At 32.3% G+C, this 17,453-nt stretch overlaps 1 protein-coding gene across 2 annotated transcripts in view; it reads left to right on the forward strand.

Moving 5' to 3' along the window:
* The first annotated feature begins 2,183 nt into the window (after positions 1 to 2,183).
* Positions 2,184 to 17,453, forward strand: part of CALCRL (calcitonin receptor like receptor) — a 115,789-nt gene continuing 100,519 nt past the window's right edge. For both annotated transcript variants that reach the window (XM_032755196.2, XM_058440373.1), the window contains exon 1: positions 2,184 to 2,397. The gene's annotated coding sequence lies outside the window, so the exon portion shown is untranslated. The remainder of the gene's footprint in view (positions 2,398 to 17,453) is intronic.

The following is a 17,453-nucleotide window of genomic DNA, read 5'->3' on the forward strand; positions in this document are numbered from 1 at the left end:
TTCCTTCAGTAGACCTTATTAGTTTTGGGCAAATGAAATCAACGAATCTCACCAGGCGCAGGGGCTCACGTCTGTAATCCCAGCACTTTGGGAGGCCAAGGTGGGTGGGTCACCTTAGGTCAGGAGTTTGAGACCAGTCTGGCCAACATGGTGAAACCCTGCCTCTACAAAAAAATACAAAAAGTTAGCTGGTTGTGGTGGCGGGCGCCTGTAATCCCAGCTACTTGGGAGGTTGAGGCAGGAGAATTGCTTGAACCCAGGAGGTGGAGGTTGCAGTGAGCTGAGATTGCGTCATTGCACTCCAGCCTGCGCAGCAAGAGCAAAAACTCCGTCAAGAAAGAAAGAAAGAAGGATGGAAAGAAGGAAGGAAGGAAGGAAGGAAGGAAGGAAGGAAGGAAGGAAGGAAGGAAAGAAATGAATCTTTGGAAAGACAAAAATATTAATACTTTTATAAACATATTGGGAAAAGTTTTAGTTTTCCATGATTTAATTAAATTCAAAAACTATGTATTAATCTCTTTATAGGATTCATATATTACACTTAGCATAGAAGATGAGAAGACATGACCCATTATTACTTTCATATTAAATCTAGTATTTGTTTTGCTCTGAATTTCAAGATGGGAACATCAAGCCTAAAAAGCTTTGTCAAGATCACACCAGACAGTATCAGAACCGGTTCACCAGTGTAACTCAGTTTCTTACAAGTCTTTTCTATTAACCATAATAATAGAGATAAAGGTATATCTATTTTTTATATGTCTTTTTTTTTATCAATATTGATCTTACTGGTCTTAAAATCAAAGATTGTATAAACATTTTCTTCCACTAATTCAGACAACAAAAATGTCAACACGAGCACCCTACTTTAAAAACATGATATTCCTGAATTTATTTTGCCTTTACCTCCTTTGTTTGCCTACAGGGTGTATGGGCACCTCATTTTATCCTGGAATTGCACTAACAATTTACTAAGAATTGAATGATCCTCACCATATCTATTTCAAAATGTTATGAAATTTGTTGATTCAAAGCCTTAGAGATAAAATCTATCTCTTCTAGTTTATAAATGAGAAAATTTATGCCCTGATAAATTAAGTGACTTTTAGTGCTGTTTAGGTTACAGGGATTATAATTATTGCTTCATATCATACATTTACCAAATTATAAAAATGATAAAAGCACTTCAAATTTACATTTTCCCCTGATCATATCCAATGATGTATTAAACATATTCAGGAAAAATTATGCTTTGAGATGAAATTTTGTCTAAGAAATAAAGTATGCTTTGTACTTATTTTATAATATTATGTTTATAACATATCTATATTTTCTTTAAGATTATTGATTTATAAATATTATGGTATAAATTATTTTTATATAGTAAATAACATAATTATACCAAATATTTTTAAATGTGTACAATAATTTTAAAATTATGAATTATTCAAAAGGCTATTTTGTCAAATATATATACTTATATATTATAAGAGAAACACTCTATACACACACATACACAAGTTGAATTTATAACACATACACTCATGTTCTTATGAAGAAGGTAAAGGAAAAAATAAAAGATTTAAAAACTGCAGGATAAAGTTTCTTGATCTAATTAACTGATTAGCAACTGCACTTAGGAACTGATGGAGGAACAGCACCCAATTAGCAGAGCTCCAAATTAAGAAGGGCCAAATCATAAAACCAATTATGATGAATACAGTTGATTTTTTTTCTGTGTTGTGCTATGAACACAGATTTGTTAGATATTTTTTCCTGTATACTTTGTAAGCTATAATTCAACACACACACACACACACACACACACACACACACACACGCCTAACTCCTTTGATTCTTTGAGCAGAATACTATATTCAGATTTCCTTCAAATCACAAGTAGCTTGTTTGGCAAGTTCTAACAGAACTCAGTCAAGGTGAAAGCCAGCCAGCTTTTTACTGGTAACAATGTATTCACACAGCCTATGATCTCTCTCTGTTCAGGCTGCTTCTTGCTCTTGTCTCACAATAAGAAAGGAGTGCTGCTTTCCTGGGGTATGCTATTTGAGAAAGAAGTAACCTAACACTAACTGCAGGCGGGGTCAGAGTGATGTAACAGGAAGCTCTGATGTTTCCCTTCTGCTGCTGATCACTTACAATCTGACAACACTTACAATCTACTCAGAACAACCTCTCTCTCTCCAGCAGAGAGTGTCACCTCCTGCTTTAGGACCATCAAGCTCTGCTAACTGAATCTCATTCTGATAGCAGGATCACATTGCAAAGCTTTCACTCTTTCCCACCTTGCTTGTGGGTAAATCTCTTCTGCGGAATCTCAGAAAGTAAAGCTCCATCCTAAGAATATTTCACAAAGAATTTCCTTAAGAGCTGGACTGGGTAAGTGCACATTCAAAATAAATATATTTATTCTAAGTAGTATTCTCATATAGTTTGGCATTGTTTCTATTATAGAATTTAGTAGATAGCATTGAAATAATGTTGAAACATATTCTCACTTATTTCACATGCTAGAGAAAATACAGCCTACTACCCTAACATGAATACAAAATCTAATACTACTAGATAATATTGTTTACCATGGTATTCTAGAAAATAAATTTAGCAAGTATTAAAAATCTAAATGGATTAAAAGACATATTTCTGAACAAATACCTTAATCAGAGAACAATGTCTCTTAAAATTAGCTCTACTATTAGCTAAGCTTGAATCTTGACAACTGGAAAACATTTTTCCCCCCGAAGGGTCTTTAAACTTTCCACGTTATCAGCTCTAAGAAAGAGGTGAAAGAATAACTACTTAATGGGTCTCGGAGTCTCACTTACTCTGTGGTTGATCATAATACAGAGTTTTGAAAAGTAATCACTTTGCATTTATTACATTTGCCTTTCACCTTTATTTACACATATATCTGTAACTACTGAAGTAATTTTTGTTGTTCATTGTTGCCAGATGTGTTTAAATCTCTCTTCTGCTAACCCTGAACTGTTTGCTCTTTATTTGGATCATGGTGTCGGCTACAAAGAAAAAAAACCTAGAGTTTAGGAAATGTAGATTTTTAAAACAATTCTTAATTTTGAAATCTTTAAGAGAATACTTGAACTTGACTGGTTCCCCTCTGCAAGCTTTTGGAGGGGGGTGTGATACCACGATATCTCTGGATAAAGAAACGTGACAGCTTTCCCAAAGAAGTATATTAGATGATTAAACAAAGAAATTAAAGTATTTATTAAAAAAGAATTTCCAGGATGGAACTTACTGAAATGTTGAGATAAAACATCTGTTAATGCTCATTCCGATAGTACAGACTGTCCTGAACAATTTAAGAAACTAGTGTCTGCTTAATAAATTGTTTGTGTAGATATATCACAAATTTGTTGCTGGAGAAAGTTTGATGTCAAATTTTAAATGATGTTGATAGATATGATTTTTAAGTCTTATATTTTCTTACGTAAATGAAATTATACTTTCCAAGATGTCCTGCATTGGAAGCATCCTGTACTTAATCACTTATATCTGGCACATTAATAATATACAAACATCCTGAGTAACTCCTCAGTAATTTACAACTCAATTTTTCCACAAATTCCTCAATATAATGAAAATTTAAATTAATTCTTAGATTTGTGATTCTTTAAGTGTATCATGGCTGATTTCTCTCTCTTTTCAATCTTCAGTTGTACTCAGTTCCCTGACACGTGTAGAAATGGGAAAAGTGTTTTTAGAATGTGACTTTAGCCATTATATAAATGGGGGAGAAAGTGGAAACAACACTTTTACTAACCCAATGCCATGGGTTAGTAACAAAAATTAAAACAACATTATTTTTAATTCAGATTATTTTCTTAGGAGGTATTATATTATGATCATATTTTATAATGAGAAACTCTCCAAACTTCCTTAATTTTTGTTTAATTGCTAGTCCAAAACGCATAATTTTCTTGTATAATTCGATTAAATTTTTATGAGTTTACTAACAGTGTGGTTTATAATCTTTGCTTTCCAAAAATACTTTTGAAAAACACTAGGCGATGAACATTGAAGGTCATTAGCCAAAGGAAATATTTGAGGACACAACTGGAAGTCTGAAATAAAAATTCACATTATTGTATTCAAAATGTGCTTTCTTTAATGATAAGAAAATATCAGAATATCAATGCATGCTTTTAGCCATAAAGAAATGAATTTACTTTGCTAGAAGATGTTTCCTTGTAGCATCATAAAATCAATGCATTGAGCCTACAGTCAATTCTAAATATGTAAAATGAAACATATAATTGAAATATGATGTGAATAATGTGAACTGAAATATGTTTTACCTGAAATATTCTATTTCTTGAAGAGATAATGTTTTCGGTTATTGTTACAAGATTTTTTTTCTATCTTACATACCAAAACATTATACTAAAAGTTAAAATATGTAGATTTTTATAATATATGAAACTGTTCATTCGCTTTGAAAAATTGGAATAATAAAAGCATTTTTTAAAATAATACTGGGTCTGTAATTTTAAAAATTATTTTAAATGAGTGGGCAAGATGTATATGCTTTTCTCACTGGTGACTCCGAACATGTAATGAATTTTAAGTGAAGTCCATACTTAGCATATTTGTAAGAACATTTATGTTCACCTGCACATATTATACTATTTTTTCATGCATAACAAAAATAAAATTTAATAAAAAATTGAAAATAATATAAAGGTAAAATGATTACCTTATTTGCTTTACAGATTAATGTGGACAAATTATTTGATAAACACATAAACACTAACTGAATTTCAGTTAATAGCATCATTATATATTTCTAACTAGATCATATTTGGAAACATTGTAAAAATATTTTGCTACCAATTTTATCTACATGGCAAAAGTTTGATAGTAACTTAATTTTAAAAGATTGTTCTAGATCTTTATAGAAAAAATATAATAATCTTTAAAGGATCAAAAACGTATTCACTAAAAAAAATCTATTTCATACTCTACATATGACCTTGAATACAGCTTTAACAAATAATTCTGGTTTTGGAGATATAATGATTACAGTATCGACTTTTCAGAATACAAATATGTTCAAGAAAGAGTATTTAAAATCTTTTGCTTTATTGCGTATCTTATGCTTGGCATTCAGAGAAGCTATTAAGCCATAAACACAAGCTCTATCATTGCAAGGGTGTTAATGAAAGACACTCTCATGAGAGTCAAGTGTGTAACGTATCTTAGTTTTGACTTAATCAGAATATTGGAGAATACGCTTAAGATAGACAAATGGTACACAGTTATTTAAAACACTTATCTGTATCTGGTTTTCAAATCCATGGGTAAATGATAAACATTCATAATTTCTCAGGTATGTTCCATTTTTCTGACAAAGTACATGTGCCATACTGGATTACAACTTATTTCAAGACATCTTCTCATTTAATATACAAAAATATTATGATGCAAATAGGTGGAAAATAAAAACTTACCAGAAATACCAGATAAACTCTACGTTCTAACCAGATGGATCTATCCTTTTCCCATTTATTCGCATGGACCATGTGAATTAGATTAGGTCAATTAATCTCTGCATTTTTCCTTATTTGAATATCCTTAAAATCAAATTAATTTAATTATAATAAGCTACATTTATTCACATGGACCATGTGAATTAGATTAGGTCAATTAATCTCTGCATTTTTCCTTATTGGAATAATCTTAAAATCAAATTAATTTAATTATAATAAGCTATATTACAAAAAAGAGAAGAAATGTATTCAATTTTTAAGGACATAATAAGGTCTTACTTCTTCTTACAAAAATATAAAATAGTATCACTGCCTGTGAACTGAGTTAGGGTCTATGTTTCCTAGGTTACTAGAATTATTATCAGGTAATAAGTTGCAAATATTTTCCTAAAACACATTTCTTCCATTTTTTACTTCAATTAGTTTGTTTACTTAAGAGACAGTATTATTCAAAACTAACACATCAAAATATTATTGTTTGCAAAAATGGCCCAAATAGTATATTTACTTTTGAAATGTTAAACAAGTTTTATTTTTTAATTTTTTCATGGCTTAATTAAATGTGTTATACACCTTTTCCATTATTAAAAATTAAAAAGGCAAAAATCCCAACCCAGTTCAATCTAGCATAAGCCAAAATGAATACATAAATAACCCCTATGGTATTGGTGCTATAGTTTTATATTTTATTAACATTGCGGAATGGAGTCCAATTTTCAGACAAATCTTATTTCCCTTAACATAGAACATATCTTTTTAAATTAAAAAGTGTTAATATGACATAAACTTTTGTATAAAACTGTAGCTATTTCTCTATTCAGGCTTAGGCTAACCTAAGCTCATTTATGTTTCTCATAAAATTGTAGTGAATTTCGAGCATATCATTTGGTATGTTAAATTGCAATGATTTAGTCACATAGCAAATAGATGGTTTATAAGTGCCCATCTCCTAACAGTGTAGTCACATGGAGGATCAATAGCATATTCGTGAGCACACAGGTTTGGTTTTATTAACGAAAATGAAGATAAATTTTTCTTGTATCCAACTACCAAATTCATAAATTTTACAAATGAGTGTTAATTTGAACCCGCATTCACTAATTAAACTAAGACCAATGATTATGCAGATATTTTGCATATGCACCTCAATTTTGCCTTTCTTCCAAGGATAACTTGAAGGAAAAATAGAAACTTTGGTAAGTATCAGAGAGCAATAAATAACATTATAATAGAAAAAGAGGGTTAAAACCATGGGAAAAGAATGTCATCAATACAAAACTGTGATTTTATTTTGTACTTAGTAATGGAAACAATATTAGAATAACATGTTTAATGTTTTATTAGTCAATGTGTATATGTCTTTAAAATTTTACTTTTAATGATGCATTTGTTTTTGTCTTTTCTACAAATATACCAATATACTTTATAAATTAAGAAAAAATATGCATTTATTTTAGAAATTTAGGTATATGGTATTTATAGAAGTGCACTGTGATGCACTTTGGATTTAGATCATCCACATATGAACCCAAAATTTACCACTTATTAGTTCCCCTTTCTCATCCATAAAGTGGAAGTGATAATCATACTGCTTTATAAGGTTTTGTAAGTAATCCGTGAATTAACACGTGGAAATTTTTTAGCGCTTGGCTTTTAGTACATATTCAATAAATTTTCATGTTCACCTTAAGTCTGTTGTGAATGAGACTGAGGACGTAATTTGTTTCTATGCAAAATTTTATTCCAAACAATCAACACCCATACGGATAGACAGAATACAATCTGTCTGTAAGACAAGAAGAGTGAACAAGTGTGATTTATAATTACAGTTGTTAGAGTGACCATCCTTTTGCCATCATACAATACATGCCTGAACCTAATAAAATTGATATTGATAATTACTATCTCATAGAACTTGAGCTCTTAAAATACCTGCATATTAACAATTTAAAAATATATATTAAACAAAAATTATTGTGTTTCTTTACATATGAAACTCAGTGAAACCCAAAGTTGCATAATCCTCGTTGACAAAACTCTGGTTTTATCCTACATATATTATGAATCTAAATCCTAAATTTGTCATTATACTATTGTGTATTATCTATTATTAGACCTCTCATTACTGAAGTTGTGCAAAGTTGAATAGTGATATGATTCACCAAATCCAAACTGAATCTCTTCTAACACAAGATAATAAAAGTAAATTTATTTACACAAATTTGTTTGCTACTTGTGTGACTATACTACAGTAGAGATAAATGTAGACATCTGTCAGAAAATTTTAGTTTTGATTATTATAGCAGCTCCACAATCTCAAAATGAGAACATTAAGAAGGATCCAATAAATTCAATTTTTAGAATTCCAAGTTGTTTTTCATTATTTTTTTTTAAAGTTCTTATTCTAGGAACTTATTACTGCCACCTACTGGAAGACACTTATATTTTCTTATTTATTATATTTCAAAAATACAAAGAAAGAGTGCCTGTGCAATAGGATGGCAAAAAAAAATTTAGGTTTTGGCTTAACATAATTCATTTTAAGAATTTATCACTGAATATTTTATAAATTAAGACCCACATTGAGAATGTAATGAAACCAAAAACTTTTTTTCCATAAATTAAAAAAAAATACATTCAAAGGAATTCTCATTTTGCTTACAGTTGCATGAGTTTCATAGGATCGCTTTTTTCTTAGCTATGTTAAGAGTTCTTCAACTCTCAGTTTAAAAACCCATGTTTCAGGTAATTCACGTGACAGTTACTCTTATAAAATAAGGTAAAATATATTTATACGTGTGTGTGTGTGTGTGTGTGTGTGTGTAATGTTTTTAAGCCACCTCAGATACTTTTATGGATCAGGGAGTAAGGGACAGAATTCAAAAGACAGACATGGACATCAGAAACAAATGGCCAAGAGTTTTCCCAGCAGACAGAGGGCATGACTTGCAGGGCTTTAGGAAAAACTATACAGTAAGTACGATCTGCAGTTGGTAATTTTCCATCTCTCTTTTGGTATCCCTCTCCTTCCACTAAGTTTTCTCACGTAGCCTGTCTAACGTTCACTTTTTTCCAAACCATATGCCCAATAGCTGCATTCTGGCCTCAGGTGGTCAACAGTAGCATATTTTCCTGTATGCTAAAATTGCTCTTTCTCTAAACAAATTAAAATCTGGTAATATTGCAGTATATTTCATTTGGGGGAAGGAAGCAGACTGATTTTTCATCCCAGAGTTTATTTCTGTCAAAGAATATTTATATTTTAACTCATATGACTATACATTTATTTCCCTTAGGGAATACTAGGATTAAACAATATGGTCCATAGAAGTACCTCATAAGAAGTACTTATGAGGTGCCTGGCCCTATGCTAGGTGTCAAAGGCCAACAAGACAGGTCTCCTGCTCTGGACAACACCACCACCGCTTCCATGTTATTTAAAGACAATTCCAATCAAAGTGTAAAGTCTTAATCCATACTGCTGGCTGCCACTCTATTTTTCATCTTGTCACAAGATCAAGACTCAATATCTTAACTAGAGTGTTTTCCAAAATGACAAAACCTGGTAAATCAGATCTTTTAATGTCTGATAAATCAGAGAAATCAAATACATATAATAAATATGTATATATTTATTATCGTAGCAAACCTTCAATTATTGATGAAACATCAAAAAACCTGAAATAAACAACAACCAGATTCACTGTGTTCTCAATTTTATGTTTTCCTTGGTTAAGATATTCTAAAATATCTCCCTTTCAATTGCTTCTAATATAATTTTTACCTTTCCTACTTTGACAAATAATATTTTTGTGTGTCTAATTCCATTGCAAATATCATGGTTAAAGAAAGTGATATTCCTAAGAATAAAGCTTTGATGAATATTTGTCTTCATTAATTTGAATAGGAAGGCCTTCAAATGAGATATGAGCAAATATTAAGGTCTGGAACAACCAGGCAGGGGTGACATTCATATAATGATTTTCCTAAATATTGTTTAATTTTTTAATTAATTGAATTTCTCACAATAGCTAACTTCCTTAATTATGCACTTTCCAAAAGGATTTCCTGTTCTATGTTCCATGTTATCAGTGTGAAAGTCGTTTTGATCATAAAATTAATATATGTTTATATTTAATGAACCAAATTCCAGTCTACTTCCTTCAAAGTAAATACACACCAAAATTAACAAAGATCTTATATTTGAGTTTGGATATAACACAAGCATTCTTCAAAAACATCCATTAAATGTGTAATTTTTCATACTAATCCTGAAAACTAAGTTCGTTCAGCAAGTTCTCAACTTTCCTGACTCCAGTACCATAAAAGACTGCATATGTTCAAAACCTTAAATATGACTTGTGGCTTCCTAAGCTAGAGGCCTGAATAAGTTAAATAAATTTAGTTAATGGATTCCTAACTTAGAAAAGGGAGACTCCATCTCAATGTTTCATTAAATCTAACTATGGTGTAGGCCTTGAAATGGCATGTGCTTTTTTAAAAGAAATAAAAGATGTTAGATGTTTACACTCTGACAACATTCTACCCCTAATTACTCAAATAGTTTAGACTTCAAGGCTTGTCCTACATTCTGGTCTACATTTTTCCTTACAGAAATAGTTGTGTGATGTTATCATCATGGAAGGGAAACAGTCTTTATAACAGACATGCTTTTTTATTTGTCTGGACATTTTAGTTCAACCTAATACGCATATGGACATCAGTTATTACAGTATATCCATTCCAGTTTAAAAACTATTTGCACTGAAATTAAATTTTTGGTAAGGAACAAAGATCATTGTGCATCATATAATTTTATTGATATAAGATTATAATAGTAATATAATAATCATAATAGTATGAGGGAGTATTTATTTGAATAATTTCCAAGTTTATTATTTGTCTTTTTCTCTACATTACATAAGCATCACATTAGCATCTGAGTATGAAAAGAATGCTACTCTTCCTTACTTATGGACCTATAGATCTTGTATTCCAGCTTTAAATATCTCTTCTTCCATTTATCAAGTCCTTCACCTCTAGACAAGTTTACTTACTGCCAGTACTTCTGATTTCATTTGGCACAAATTTAAAGAAAGATATGCACATTTTCTAAAGGAGAATTAAGAATTACCTGTGGGTTTCTTTCAACTAGCATAAAATGTTCTTATTCCAGATATCTATATACCTAAGTCCCTCACCACCCTGCAATCTTGCTCCAATGTGAACTCTTCTAAAGAGCTTACATTGATAATTATTTAAAATCAACCTACGTCTATACCACCATAGACCTCTTTTCTTTTCATCTATTTTAGTTTGTCCTTTTTTCCTGTAATACTAATCATCTTGCACCAATCTACTATAATTTACATATTTACTGGGATTTTTGTTTGTCTTTTTGTTTTGTTTAGTATTTATTTAGTTAGTTATTTGAAACACAGTCTTGCTCTGTTGCCCAGGCTGGAGTGCAGGGGCATGATCTTGGCTCACTGCAACCTCTGCCTCCCGGGTTTGAGCAATTCTCCTACCTCAGCATGACCACACCAAGCTAATTTTTGTATTTTTAGTAGAGATGGGGTTTTGCCATGTTGGCCAGGCTGGTCTCAAACTCCTGGCCTCAAGTGATCCGCCCACTTTGGCCTCCCAAAATGCTGGGATTACAGGTGTGAGCCACCGCACCCAAACTTGCTGTTATTTTTTGTTTTCCATCCACCCACTAACACGTAAGCTCCAGTGCAAGGATTTCTGCCTGATTTTCATTTCACTAATATATATGAAGCACCTAGATAAGTGCCTGTATATTAGGTGCCCCAAAACTGTTTACTAAATATTTAAATGAATAAATGAATGAATGTTTCTTTATACTAGAGTCTAAATCACAGAAAACTGGATTTTGGCTTCATGTGAGTTTATGTATTATTCAAGAGATGCCAGAGTAAAAATACTGAAGGTGTTAGAATCACTGTATATTTCCAAAAAGAAAATATTCAAAAATTAATTTTCATTTTTTTATTCTTACTTCAACCTAATATGTATTTCTTCACTGACTTTGAAAGGAGAAAAGTTAGCAAAGATGCTTCCTGTAATATACTTAGTGTTCAGATTTTACTAAATTCCAAGGAATGACCTTTAAAATTAGGGTAAATGAGAAGATTGCTCAGTATTTTAACATAAAATGTTGAAGCCTTTCCCCAAATGGCCACACAATGGCTAAAACTGGCAGAATTCTTGTTGAAACTGGCTGACTTGCTAACTCTTGCCTCCCAACAAAAGCCTTATTCCGTTACTTATTGCCTTTCTGGACAATAGCACTAAAGAGCCTATACAAGGAGGAAAAAAAAAAAAACTTAGCAATTTAATTGAAGGCAAGAAAATTAATCTTTCCTAAAAACATCTATAGCAGAATACAAATTCTGTTTAATTGCCAAAAAGTTTTACGTCTGTTTGGTAAACAGTAAGTTACATGTTTGTTAGTCTGTAATTTATTAAGCTTTTCAGTGTTGATGTATAAATACAGATAACTCTAAAAACAATGCCAACTATCAATGACCTTACCTCATTGTATTGTTACGGAAGTTTTCTAAACTTACAGCCAAACGACTAGTTTATAAATTGAAATACATATTTGTGATTAAATAAATCATAATTTGTTTGAAAGCCTCATTATGGATCTTTACACAAGTTATATTCTGAATGGACCCAACTCGTATTATAATAATACATCTTTTATTTTCCCATTTAGATTCCCCATTTGTTTGAGATTCAGTGTTAACTTCATTGTTTTCTTTTAAAACAGAATTCTAATTATTCATTTACCTAGAAATATCACTATTAAGGTTTTCTTTCTTCTGAGTTCAAATATGTATGTCATTCAGTAAAACAATAACTTTACTTTGAGAAAAATACTAATTGTCAACATACATCCATAGTATTCAGATAAAATATGTATATAAAATGTGTCAAAGTTGTAATTTTACTGTTTTTCTACATATTCTGTTATCACACTACTGACTGGATTTTAAACCATAAGCAATACACTGGTTTGGATTAAATAACTCTCTGTCTTAGATGAAGTATTAGTCAAAACATTTTTTAAAATTGTCAGATGGCTTCTTCTTACCACTATCCTTTCCTGTTTCTTAACTCTTATCCCTAAATTTTCTGACTTTATTTGATACAGTCGTTATCAAACAGCATATTTTTGATAAAGTTATTATTGCAAAACATAAAGATAAGCATGTCCTTTAAAAAACTGTATTTTGTTTTTAAAATTAGTCAATTTGTTCTGGTAAGTTTATATATGGCAAGATAACTCAGTATTCTACAATACATTTTCTTTATTCTAAGGAGCTTAAAATAGAAAAAAAATTAGGGCTGTCTTTACAAAGACAAGAGAGTGGAAATTTCTAATCTGAATAGGCTTGATGAAATAATGTAAAAGGCACTTAAGATAAACTTTACATAAATAAAAGCCTTGAAAGAAATTTGAATTTGTATACTTTGCCCTTAAAATTTGAGTGCAAAGATGACTAATTTTTCACAGTGAAGAGGCACTTCACACTTTCTCAAGCTAGTACCAGTCCCCGCAATAACAAATGGTTACTCCCAATATTCTTGTTTAGAACAAGGCTGTGCCAAAATACTTGTTCACTCTCATCTAGATTCAGTGGGGACACCAAATATCCTTGAGAGCCTTTTCTAACAAAATACTACTTGTAGATTGAATTAAGGTTATTTTGAAGTCTGAATAATTGTTTGATCCTAAATTAAATGTAAAAACATTTTCTAGAAATTTTAAATAGTTTTGCTAATTATTACAATTTACTCTTTGTTGCAGAGTGGATTTTAGGGTATGTATAAAATTCAAACCTTTTTTTAGTAGGTTTTTTTTTTTTTTTTTTTTTTTAGCTCTCTGTATGTTGGATTGCCTTAACTGTGTTAAGTATGTCTATTCCAGAGATTGACAGTAACACCAGTGACATAACCGGCTAATCTACAGCATGAAATAGAACCTTAAATCAATTTTATAATTCATGATGTTGTTTACAAACAAATGTTATAAAGACTTCTCTGATAAGTCCTGTTTTAATTAATTCCTATTGCTAACTAGTTCTTCACGTCCGATGTTTCTAAAGTAGATGTGCTCTCCATGTTTATGTGTATGCATCTCAGCTTTTTTTTTTTCTTTTTTGAGACGGAGTCTCGCTCTTTCACCCAGGCCGGAGTGCAGTGGCGCCATCTCGGCTCACTGCAAGCTCCGCCTCCCAGGTTCAGGCCATTCTCCTGCCTCAGCCTCCCGAATATCTGGAACTATAGCCGCCCGCCATCACGCCCGGCTAATTTTTTGTATTTTTAGTAGAGACTGGGTTTCACTGTATTAGCCAGGGTGGTCTTGATCTCCTGATCTCGTGTTCAGCCCGCCTTGGCCTCCCAAAGTGCTGGGATTGCAGGCGTGAGCCACAGTGCCTGGCCTACATATATCTGAGTTTTAAATAATATGTTTTTAAAATTGAATTTAACATTTTAAAATGTTGCACATCCTAAACTTTGCTCTTTTTGCGTAAATCCAGAGCAATGCATTTTGTTTCAGGTCTGGTGACAGTGGCTTTTACAAATGGCAATGTGAAGGCTTGGGAGATTGACCCAAAAATTAATGAAATTTGAAATGAAAGGAACAAGATTAAAGAGTGAAAAGCCAACCAGAACAGAGTATATCCAAACAAAATTCTCATCTAAAGAATAGAAAGATATGACTTTAAGAACAAAATTAACTTAGTAATTATTGCTCACCAAATTAAAAGTTCAGAGGGAGGCTTGAAATTTGAAAGTAAGAGAAACCTTAAAAGAAAAAGGGAGCAAATAGAATAAAGACAAGAAAAGAAAGAGAAGATAAAAGGAGAGGCTGTAAAAGAAAATAAATTAGTCCAATAAGACATTTGATTTGCTAGATTTATATAATTTGTTAGATTATAAAAATCCAGTGCTGAATCACATAAATTGAGATGCTTTGGCATACATGGTCATGGACAATAGGCATGTCAGTGGGTACCATTTTTAGTTGACATGCAAATATCTTCCAGATGCTTGGTCTAAAATTTTGGATGGTAAATCTTTATCTGCCTTTTCGATTGGGGCATGGTAAGTGTTAAGTCTGAGGGTTATTACTTCTGATTAGAGCTGAAAAGTATTTATTTAAAAAATTGTGAAAAGTAAATACCACCTCCTGCGTGGTAATAACTGACTTGTGTTTCAGGATTGAACCCAATTGGTCGAGATAATTACTCTGCTTTTAAGTGGAGGGGTCATAAAATCTGTCTCAGTCTCTCAGGACCTCTACAGGTTGGGCTACATTGATCATACCACATTTAAAGCAGCAGTGCTGTTTGGTAAAGTGAAAATCTCTCTGCTTATTCTGAACTTACCAAATTAGTCTGGGATGGCTCAATGGACAGATGGAGATGATGCTTAAATGATGCATGTGTGCCCTGACATCGTGTTCTCTTTTCTGTATTTTCGATGTTGTGTGAATAGGGCATAATAACACAACAGAGTCAAACTAACAATAACAAAATAAGTCAGTAAATAGGACGCATGTTTAAATCAAGTGATTTGTCTTTACAAATAGCTAAATAATAACTATAAATATATATTGAACTACCCATAAATAACGAGAAGTATGTAATACTTCCCATTTTAATTCTGGGCTGAGAATGATTAGTTCTGTGAGTTGGTGGCACATTTTTCCTGTCTGAATCATTCTAACTTAAAAATCTTAGGAACTTGGTAATAATCCAGATTACAAGTTTGTAGACTCTTTTCACCTTCATCAGATTCAGGGGTAAATACACACGCACACACACACACACACACACACACGTACAAACACATACACCTTGATTCAAGGGTTAGTCATTATTGCTGTTCCAAAATTCCTTTGTATATATATAATTAACTTGAAATCAAATATAATTTATACATTTAAATCACATAATAAAGTTTCAAATAGGATCAGTACTGTATAAGGCAGCTCCATCCACCATCCAGATCCCTTGACCTTTCCCTAATAAATTGCATTTCATATATTTTGATCCATAGATTCATAACAAATGCATCATTCCATAGGAGGGAATTATACTCTGCATACTTTTCTACAAAAACCTTTATAATTAAGAAAATTTCTTGTATGTAGAATATTATGTATACCATACTGATATAGTTTAGATGTTTGTCCCCTCCAAATCTCATATGAAGGTTGAATGTTGAAATGTGATTCCCAGTGTTGGAGGTGGGACCTGGTGGAAGGAGATTGAATCATGGGGATGGCTCCCTCATGAATGACCTAGCACCATCCCCTTGGTGATAAATGAGTTCTCGCTTAGTTAGTGCACACAAAGTCTGGTTGTTTAAAAGAGTATAGGACCTTTTTGCTCCCTCTCTTGCTCCTTCTGCTGCCACGAGATACGAGGATATGTCGGCTCCCCTTTTGTCATGATTGTAGACTTCCTGAGGCTCTGCCAGAAACAGATGTTGGAGCCATGCTTATACAGCCTGCAGAACCGTGAGCCAGTTAAATCTATTTTCTTTATAAATTACCCAGCCTCAGGTATTTCTTTATAGCAAAACAAGGACATTAACACATACACATATACTGTTTAAATAAAGAAACTCCTGTATGCCTAGACCCAAGATTGTCCATCATGTTCTTCCCTGATTGACTCACAGGGACATCCTCAGAAGTAAAATTTACCCTAAGCTTGTACTAATCATTTCCTTGTTTTACTTTATGACTTTACCACATATGGTTTCTGGGCAAACTATTACTTTATTTTTCTGTTTTTATTTTTACTTTAATGAAAGTGGAGTTATCTTGAATACATTCTTTGAAGACTTGCTTCTTCCATTCAGCATTATGTTCTTGAGATAAATCATTGTTAGTGGGTATAGCTGTGGTTCTTTCCTTTCACTATTACAGTGTTCCACTGTATGAATGTAACACAATGTATTTATCCTTTTTCCTGCTGAGGAACATCTGGATTGCTTCCACAGTTTTGCTGTTACAAACAATGAGGCTATGAACATTCTGTTAACATATCTCCTGGTACACATATGTCCATGTTTTTTTGAGGGTATATTTTTCAGTGGAATTTCAGGATCCTAGCAATTCAAAATGCTAATGCCAATTTATACTCCCACCAACAGTGTATGAGGTTTCCATTGCATCATATCTTTTCTAATGCTGTGTATTATTGTCAAACTTTTTAATTGTTGCTAGTCTGCTGAGTGTAACATAGCATCTCATTGTGGTTTTAATCTGCATTTTCCTTATTATGAGTCACAATGAATTTGTAAGCTAAATGAATTAAAATTTTCCTCTGAAACATTTGTTTCTAATTGAATGGCAGTGACTTAATATTGCAGGGTTATAATTAAGTCACTTTTTGCTTGTAACTATTTAAGAGAAGGATTAAGTATCTCTCTTTGGTTAGGTGGTCCAGGGAAAGCAAAAATATATTTTATTGCTTTTAAACTTGGATATGTATGAATAACATTTCTCATCATGAACAAGAACACAGAAAATGCCGGGCGTGGTGGCTCATGCTTGTAATCCCAGCACTTTGGGAGGCCGAGGCGGGCGGATCATGAGGTCAGGAGATCGAGACCACGGTGAAACCCCATCTCTACTAAAAATACAAAAAAATTAGCTGGGCGTGGTGGCGGGCGCCTGTAGTCCCAGCTACTTGGAGAGGCTGAGGCAGGAGAATGGCGTGAACCCGGGAGGCGGAGCTTGCAGTGAGCCGAGATCGCGCCACTGCACTCCAGCCTGGCCGAAAAAGAGTCCGTCTTCGTCAAAAAAAAAAAAAAAAAAAAAAAAAAAAAGAAAATGTCTTGAATCTTAGCTCTAACTTTCTATTTCTCTTTATTCAA

This window comes from Hylobates moloch, unplaced genomic scaffold (genome assembly GCF_009828535.3).
Source record: "Hylobates moloch isolate HMO894 unplaced genomic scaffold, HMol_V3 SCAFFOLD_1, whole genome shotgun sequence".
In the NCBI taxonomy this organism is placed as follows: Eukaryota; Metazoa; Chordata; class Mammalia; order Primates; family Hylobatidae; genus Hylobates; species Hylobates moloch.